This window comes from Quercus suber, unplaced genomic scaffold (genome assembly GCF_002906115.3).
Source record: "Quercus suber isolate HL8 unplaced genomic scaffold, Cork oak 2.0 scaffold_420, whole genome shotgun sequence".
NCBI lineage: Eukaryota > Viridiplantae > Streptophyta > Magnoliopsida > Fagales > Fagaceae > Quercus > Quercus suber.
Window position 1 is genome coordinate 1,654 of NW_027069871.1, and position 9,017 is coordinate 10,670.

Below are 9,017 nucleotides of genomic sequence, written 5' to 3' on the forward strand. Positions count from 1 at the left end.
TTCAAAGGTAGGTTCAAGAGATTTTTCTTTTTGCTTCTTCTAATTAGTTTTTATAGAAATAAGTAGATTCAGGCAATGAAATTATTTGCAAAGTTTTTTTGTTGAATTCAATAAACCTTGATTCATTATGCTGTTATATTTGAATAAATATGTGAAGTAAAGATGCAATTAAATCAATAGTTAAACTAATGCAACTTTTTGGTTTGGTGAATAAGAATAATGTATTAAGAAACAGGGGGAAGGGAAAAGGGACCCAACTTTTTTGTTTGATTTATTTTTGGACAAAATTTAGCTACAAAATCAATCGTAGTTTTAGGCTACAAACTCACTTAATATTTCTTTATTGGAGGTGAATTTTAACAAATCTACCATTGGATTTCATTTTCTTCTTATATCCTCCATGTTTGCAAAATTTCAAGAAAATTAAAAATCAATAGCTATGTCATCAATAAATTTTTAAATTGCAAGTTTTTGTAATTTAAAATTATGCATAAAATATAAGATTATAGATTATATAGTAAATGATATTCAATTGACACAAAAATTGACATGTGTATTAAGAGCGTAAAGAACATGTAATTCAATGGTTAGATTTTCAAAATATACAGTAATATTTATTTTATTAAGTGAGTTTATAGTCTAAGGCTACAACCAATTTTGTAGCTTAACTTTTTCTTTTATTTTTTAGTTTGTTATATTAAGGTATATTTTTGTTGTGGGCTTGGCTTGAGTTGGGTCAAATTTCAATCTGGGCTTTATTGTGATAGGTTGGGTTGCTGGCTCATGTCTATTCGGGCTTGGTTGTTTGGGTTTAAATCTAAATGGAATTGGACCAATCTTTGTTGATCTAGAACATTCTCTCCATTCTCTCCATTCTCTCTCCCGCTTGCTCTGTCCATGGCAGAAAGCTCTATCGCTTTCCCTTTCTCAATCTCGCCCTCTCTCTGTTGATTGATCTTCGTTGGTCGACGATATACGACGATCTACGGCGGAATGGCTTTGCAATTGAAGCTAGAGTTGATAATGTGTGGTCGCATTTCAGTCAGTTTTGGACGTGTATCTTTCTAAGGTAAAAGTGGCTGATTTGTATCTTTAATTGGGAATGGTCAGAATAGTTGGCCATGCAGAGTGTAATTAGATGTGTTGTTAAACCAACTTGGGTTTGTTCAACGTTTTAAATGGGTTTGCTTGCAGATTAATGCTTTTACCACCTTATCTATATACCAAATTCAATATTGTGCTACACTAGTAATACCCGAAATCAAGATGTTGAGATATGACTACAAGATGGAAAATGAACATATGATGAAAAACTTAGTGGTAGCACCAATTGGAAAAGAGATGAGATATTTTGCCAAATTCATCCAGGGCTGCATATTGCAAATTAATAACTTTTCTTGGTACTAATTGATTGCATGTATTTTAAATGTTTCTATTTGCGCATCATGGAAATTGATTTTGTATTATAATTGCACATGCTGTATATTATTGTTATATTTAGTATTATAATATCCTCTTCGAATTTTGCCCATATGTTATTGGCTACTTGCACTACAAACAACTTGAGTTTTTCCAACATATTTTTATCCACGGTCACTTAAAAATGTTAATAAAAGCTTTAATACGCGGTGGTTTCAGCTCCTCTGATTAGGTACGAATCATTTCTCTCTCTCTCTGCAATTACTTTGCTTTTCTCATTTGGTTGCTAAGAAAACCTTTCTATTTTTTCTTGGCAACCAAATAGAGTTATGGCAATCCTTGCCATCAAATTGATTTTTGCTTTGCTTCAGATTCAATAAATTTACTCTTTTTTATCTAGTTCTCAAAACTTATGGTTTCCTTCTTTATTTCACTCCCTCTTCAAATTCGTTAACTATTAAAGTGTTTAACAAATGTTCATGCTCTGTTTGTTTATGTGTTTGTTCGTACTCTGTTTGTTTATGTGTTTATATTTGGTGTATTGTTTACAATTGAGATTGTAGAGGCATAGAATTGAAAAGGTCAAAGGCATACTTGAAGTCATTGCATTGACTGGCAAATTTTGGTATAATGCTTTGGTATCAAATTTTCAATTCCTTGTTGAAGCATCTCTCTGACTTTTAAAAAAAAAAAATTAAAGAAAATTAAGATTTATAATCAATTATGTCTTTTTCTCTTGAAAACTTCATTGCAACAAATAAAAAAACTTTTTTGTTTATAGAGTTTTGGCACTGGTGATTGCCATTTTTTTTTTTTTGGGTGAATTAGCTAATATAGCTTCATGTTTCTTTGTGCATAAGGAATTTATGAATTATGAGAATTCTTGTGTTAGTGTCATGAGGGCTATGGGGTTGAATTTCATGATGGTGTTGTTGTTGGTGCTGGTATTGGTGTTGGTTGGTCCATGTTCTACCCCAGCCCTGATGTGATCATCGAGGCTGATAGCTTCATAGCTAGGCTTCATGATGGTTGGAGGCTTGAGAAGGTGAATTCCATGAGAGAGAAGCAAAAGATGGGCTAGTAGAGTCCATTAAGTGGTACCGTAAATAACTAAAGATTTGAAGGGATGGGGTTATGATTGTGTTTTTTGATCACCTTTTGGAAACCATGGAAGAAGATTGAAGTTTGAATTGCGGTTTGCATCGTTTGATGGGTTTTTTTTTTTTTGGCATTAAACACTGTATGTATAGGTTAAGGTTATGCCTTTGGTTGAGGTTCTTGTGATGGTAGCTGAGACACAACTACTGGCTTTGGTTCTTGCTCAAATACAGATGATGGGGTTTGAGTAGAAGTGGGAGTAGGCTGAGAGGTTTCTTGAACTGTAGGTTGTGAATTCGTTGGACCTGTTGGTTGTACCTGAGTGGTTATTAGAGATGGAGTTTGAGTAGAAGTGAGATTAGGCTGAGAGCTTTCTTGAATTTTAGGTTGTGAATTTGTTGTACCAGTTGGTTGTACCTGAGTGGTTGTGAGAGATGGAGATTGAGTAGAAGTGGGAGTAGGCTGAGAGCTTTCTTGAATTTTAGGTTGTGAATTTGTTGTGCCTGAGTGGTTTTGAGAGATGGAGAAGAAGGTTGTGATGTTGTTCGGTCAGCAGGTTGAAAGGACAAACAAGGAGGAGCCTCAGGCTGGGGGGTCTGTCTGTGATGCAAGGCTTTGCTATATTAATGAATGTGAGTTTTGTTTTCAGGCTTTCACCTATTTCATGGTATTATAGCAGTAAACCTATGCAAAGCTTTGCTGTATTAATGACTTTCTGCTTCTGATTGTGATTTTTTTTGTTCCGTCACCTCTTTGAGCTACTTCTTTGGTAGTTGAAGAATATGTATATGGGTTTAAAGTTTGTCTTGTTTGAGGTTGAGATGTAGTTGTTGGAAATTCAGTGTTTGTATTGTGTACATAATTATTCATTTTCAAGTTAAAACTGTTAAATGCAAGGTTACATAATCACAATGGCTCTTCAATGTTGGAAATTAAATGGGGATTGAATTCTAAATAGAGAAACCTGTAATTCATATCTTGATAGCAATGGGAAATTTTTTTTATCTTTACAGTCATCTATGAAGGTATATGCTGACAATGTACAAAGGACTATTGACTTATTGTTCCATTAAACATTCTTCTATTGCATTTTAAGAATTATAAGAATTCTTGTGTTACTGTTGTTACTAGTTGGAAAATACTTGTGGCAAGATATGACATATAGAATGGCTTGATTAGTTGTTCATTTGTAATTTGTTCAGAAGTGTCATGAGTCTCTCATCTCTCTCTCTCTCTGTGAACTATGATAACTGATAAGCGTGATCTGTAACGTGTTAAAAATTGAATGCTCTCTCTCTCTCTCTGCTTTTGATAAATACTAATGAAATAATGGGAATTGTGAAGTGCCCAACTGGGTACTCTTTAAATTCATTCCTTTCAGTTTTTTTTGGCTTTATTAATTTAAAATTGAATAAATAAATAATGGAATGAAAATTTTGAAAGAAGTCTCAAGGAAGACAGTAAGGTCTAGTAGATCTGTGGACAAAACCCTCATATCTTCTTTTCTAATAGTTCACAAATTCCATATTTATTTATATGTGATTTAATAACATCTGCAAGATAGTTTACAAATCATGTAAGAAAAATAATATCCACTCTAATCAAATGTGGACATCTTCTATACTTTCTTTATGGAAATCCAGAATTTATATGTCAAGAGCTATTTAGTGTTTATCATTTCATTTTCTTTTTCTAAGCTTTGGATAGGATTTGATATGGGTTTCTTAAGTTTATTTCTATTAACCTCTTATAATTCTATAGTAGATTTTTCTGAACTTCCTTCTGGAAGTTGCTTGCCTTGTTTCCCTCTCTCTCTCTCTCTCTTGGTAAAATATAATATGATTTTTTAGAGTAGTGCTGCAACTACTCCCTTTCTTTGACTTTTAAGCTGTCCCTACAAATGATGAACATACCGTTGCTTTAGGCTCTTTAGAGTATGTTTGGGAAGTGGTGAAACCCACAGCTTATTAAAGTTTTTAGCTTACTTTTGCTACTATTCATGGATCTCATTGCACTTTTTGGTATGTTGTAATATAATCAGATGCTTACATACCAAAAAATGTTGTGTTTTTGACATTTTTTTTTTCAGGTTTAACAATTACTTACACTAAATTATAATAATAAGCTGCTGTAATATAATTAGTTAACTTCTTTGAGTTTCTTGCTTGTATATTGCTCTACATTGAACTGCATTCTCATGTTTTTTTTACATTGAAATGTTGACTTTTAAAGTTGCTTGCATTTCAAGATCCAGTGACAAAACAACGAATTGGAATTGGAGTTGAGATGTATAGAGAAGTGCAGGAAGTGCAGCTAGAGTTTTATAAAGTTTTTGTATTCTGTTTTTATTTAGTTTAATTTGTAGAAAACATATAGTGTTAATTTAATTAAGAGATTTTAAACAAAGTACAGTGTTTAAGGTGTCGTTTGGAAGATTGAAAATTGTGGAACTTCATCCTTTGTTGTATTCTATATTATGTCTGCACACAAATTGGTCTTCCATTTAACCTTATTTAGATGTAGAAAAACTGAAGTTCTAAATTTCAGTAGAGTTACCTATCAAAAAATTCAGTAGAAGCAAAACATAATTGCTTTCGTTAGCAAAATTTTTAATTCTTTCTTATTTGTTCTATAATGATTGTTAATTCATTGCCATTACTTTTTCTATAATGAGATCCACCATAAATGTGAGAAGAGTGGACATCATGTCATCGTGTTTCAGAAACACCCAATAATTTTCCTATAACACGTGAGTCCCTGACCATAGTAGAAGACACTGATTTTACTGAATCAACCTATGTATTCTTACCATAGTGTCATGCCATAGTGTCATGGACATTGGATGCCAATATGATACAGTATCAAGAAGTCCTGAACATGGCAAGGGCCTAGAATACTACAACATATATATCTGACATTTTCGTTCTTATGATATTCTCCTTAAATTAATTAAATTAAGGGAAAAATTATTGGAAATATAAAGGAATACCACTTCAATGAATATAATTAAATTCTCCTTAGTATAATTCAATATGTTATCTTTTCTACAAGTTACTTATCATATTAAGACCAACTCACATATTGTCACTGCAGCATAACTGCATCTACTCTCAATTGCCATCACCATTGTCTTGAGAACTAGTTGTGTGTAATTTTACAATGAGAGAGCCTTCATTGTGAAGGCTAAGCAAATCACTTGTATTCAATTGTTAAATCTTGTATTGAAGAAATTATAGTGACAATGTGGATGAACGAAATTCTCAAGTAATCCATTTTATTTTTATTTTATAACATCCTAAAATAACTTGTATTTTGAATGGGCACAATAATAAAGGGATCACTATTCACAAGTAATTCACTCAAATAAATCCAAGAATACATTCAATTGTATACTCAATTTTATAAAATGATTAAATGGAATGGAATGGTTGACTATAAAGTATCAAGCTTTATAAAAAAGGTAGCATTAACAGGCATCGTAAAAAATAACTTTATGTCAGCAAAGTCAATTTTTTGTTAGATTTTTTACCAATTTTATAGGTTGTAGAGCCAATAAAGCCAACTTTTTAAGTTTTACTTGTCACTTCAATATTATTTTCAATCATTCATTAATTTATACAAATTTTTTATTAGATAAATCCCACAATAAATCATCCTTAATGAACTGATTATAACACCCCATAATTTTGATACCAATTTTATTATTATACATAAATTAAAAAGGAGGCTTACAATTAAATGGATTTAATTGATTTGGGCCTAAGATATTAAAAATAAGATAAATACTATGGAATATGAAGCCTAAGTGAGGTGGCATAATTAAATATACGGGCCTTGATAAACTTTTAAAAACACTAACCTTTTTCCTCTTAAGATACACGTATATATATAAAAGATTTTCTTTTGTTTTAGTCGCAACACGTGGTTGAACAACTTATTTTTTTTCTGCTTTGTGGCTAAACGTGAGACTGCAGTAGGTATGGTTTCCTTCAGCTCTAAAATTAGGGAGTTGAATATTCAATGGCTAGACTTGTCCCACGTTTGCAGGAAAGATCTGTGCTTGAAATTACTTTAGTAGCTAATAGGATAATAGGCATCACTTTATAAAACCTAACCTATCAATATATTAAAAGAAAAAGGACTTCTAGGCATATGTTTGACATGTCAATCTCCACCTATCCTTATATTAATGGAGAAAATGACTTATAATTGTTATTATATTGGAGTAAGAATGATGCATATAGCCTTTTTGGTTTCCCCTATTTTCATCGTCAGATATAGTCTTGACCTTTCAGCCACTAGCAAGTTGAGATGTCTTCTTAAAACAAGAAATTTCTAAGAAAGAAAATATCAAGATATTTCTTATACCCTTTCCAATGACATCAAAATAATGCTTTCACTGTCTTTCTATATTAGCAAAGAAAACTTCCACTAACTAGGAATGAAATTGGGCAGTAGAGAGGGAAAAGAAATTTGAGCAAAACTAAGCCCTACATATAGTTTGAATTATAAGGCAGCCTCCCTACCGCAATTAGAGTGGCACAAAGAATCATTTGATAGCTCCCTACGAAGATGTTAGAAAAGGGATGAAAAGGAGGTTCTTGTCCTAAAAGGGACAGCACAACCTTGTTGATAGGCCACAAACGTATTGACCCCTTATGATTAAATCAAATGATTAATTAGCCAAGTTATTAATTAATCCAATTAATCATGCAAATGCGTGGTAACACAAACAAATCACCAATAAATTAATTATGCAACAGAAAATAAATAACATGGTGATTTGTTTACAAATGGGGAAAACCTAACGTTAAAAACCCCACCGAATGATTTTCAAGTCACCACTCCCGAAACTCTACTATTATTACAACAAGCAGTTACAAGTAAAGGAATCTCAAGTACCTTACCAACCTACAGTTGAACCCTTACCCCAATACTCAATTGGACTTGTTCTGTAGTGACAGTTCCCACTTTTGATGCACAGCTCCCAAGTACGTGACTAACCAATTTACGCAGATCCTAGTACGTGACTTCAATCACCAACTAGAAAGAAAGGTTGGCTGCAAAGTTCTTCAGTTCATACACATGATGAAGATCAAGAAGATGCTCGGTCACAAAACCCAAAGGTGCACATACACAGCAACTTCTTCAAAAGAGATGAACTACGGCAGAACTTTGTCTTTGGTCACAATTTGCTTGAATAGAGTTTGCTCAATGCTTGTGCAACTTGTGAACTCTTTGACGGCCCTAAAAACAATCCTTTTATATGTCTAGGTTTAGGAGAAAAGAAGGCACATACACAGCAAATTCTTCAAAAGAGATGAACTACGGTAGAACTTTGTCTTCGGTCACAATTTGTTTGAACAGAGTTTGCTCAATGCTTGTGCAACTTGTGAACTCTTTGACGGCCCTAAAAACAATCCTTTTATATGTCTAGGTTTAGGAGAAAAGAAGGCCCAAAGACACATTCACAGATCCCGAGAAATCATATTAGAAATTCTGATTTTATAAACCTCGATAGATAGAAGCTATCGACCAGGTGTCGAGCTTACGGGCTTGAACAGCTTACTGAAGCTCGATAGATGCAGCTGTCGAGTTTTAATGATTTTGCACCTTTAGCTTGTTTTCTTGAACAGACTTGAAGGCTTCAATACTTGATCTTGAAACATGGTTTCTTGAAGTATTTCAACACATCCTAAATCTACCCAAATATAAGTAAAGTACGTTTTGTCAAAGGATTAGCCAATTACATAAAAGTATGACATATGTTTTTAACATGTGAACCACATATGTCCTAACACTTATCAACGGGGCATAAACACTGACCATGAGAAAAGCCTAGGAAATTGTTTATATGATAGTATTGATATATGTATTACGATGACTCACAATATAAAGATATTTATATATATATATATATATATGAAGTATTTGATGATAAAATATTGATAAATTACAAGTTATGAATTTGTTGTAAGAATTATTTATTTGAAAGGTTTGTTCCCACACCCCAATGTTAATGAATTCCACTTATTGAGTTATTTCACCCCCTCCCTCCCCCCCCCCCCCCTCCCTCTTTATTTCCCTTTACAGATACATTAGAGAAATTATTGGAGTAGAGATTCTTGAAAGATAACAGTTATGAATTATTCTGTGGAATTGAGGATTTTATTATTATTTTTATGGCATTTAATGTTGTACTGGAGAATTATTTTGAGGATGTTTTATTTTTGGTGGATTAGAGTTTTGACATTTGTAATGAGATTTTAGGTTGTTGTGTTGCTGGGGAAATTACACTTTACCCTCTAAACTATACCCCATGTTACACTTAGCACCCTAAACTATGCAGATGTACACTTACCCCCTTAAACTATTACCCCTTGCACACTTTGCACCCACTGATAAGTTAGCTGTTATTTTGGATGGAATTTAAACTCATGTGCAAGTCATGTGACAGCTGCAAAGATGGCATATAATTAAAAGACCAAATTACCCCTTTC

At 32.8% G+C, this 9,017-nt stretch overlaps 1 long non-coding RNA gene across 2 annotated transcripts; it reads left to right on the forward strand.

The window, feature by feature from the left end:
- Positions 1–758: 758 nt before the first annotated feature.
- On the forward strand, positions 759–5,017 carry LOC136062496 (uncharacterized). Of its 2 annotated transcripts, none has more exons than XR_010624218.1 (2): positions 759–3,149; positions 4,766–5,017. It is a non-coding gene; the product is annotated as an uncharacterized LOC136062496 (long non-coding RNA). The 2 variants fall into 2 exon arrangements; XR_010624219.1 differs by having other exon boundaries at positions 4,772–5,017.
- Positions 5,018–9,017: the final 4,000 nt, after the last annotated feature.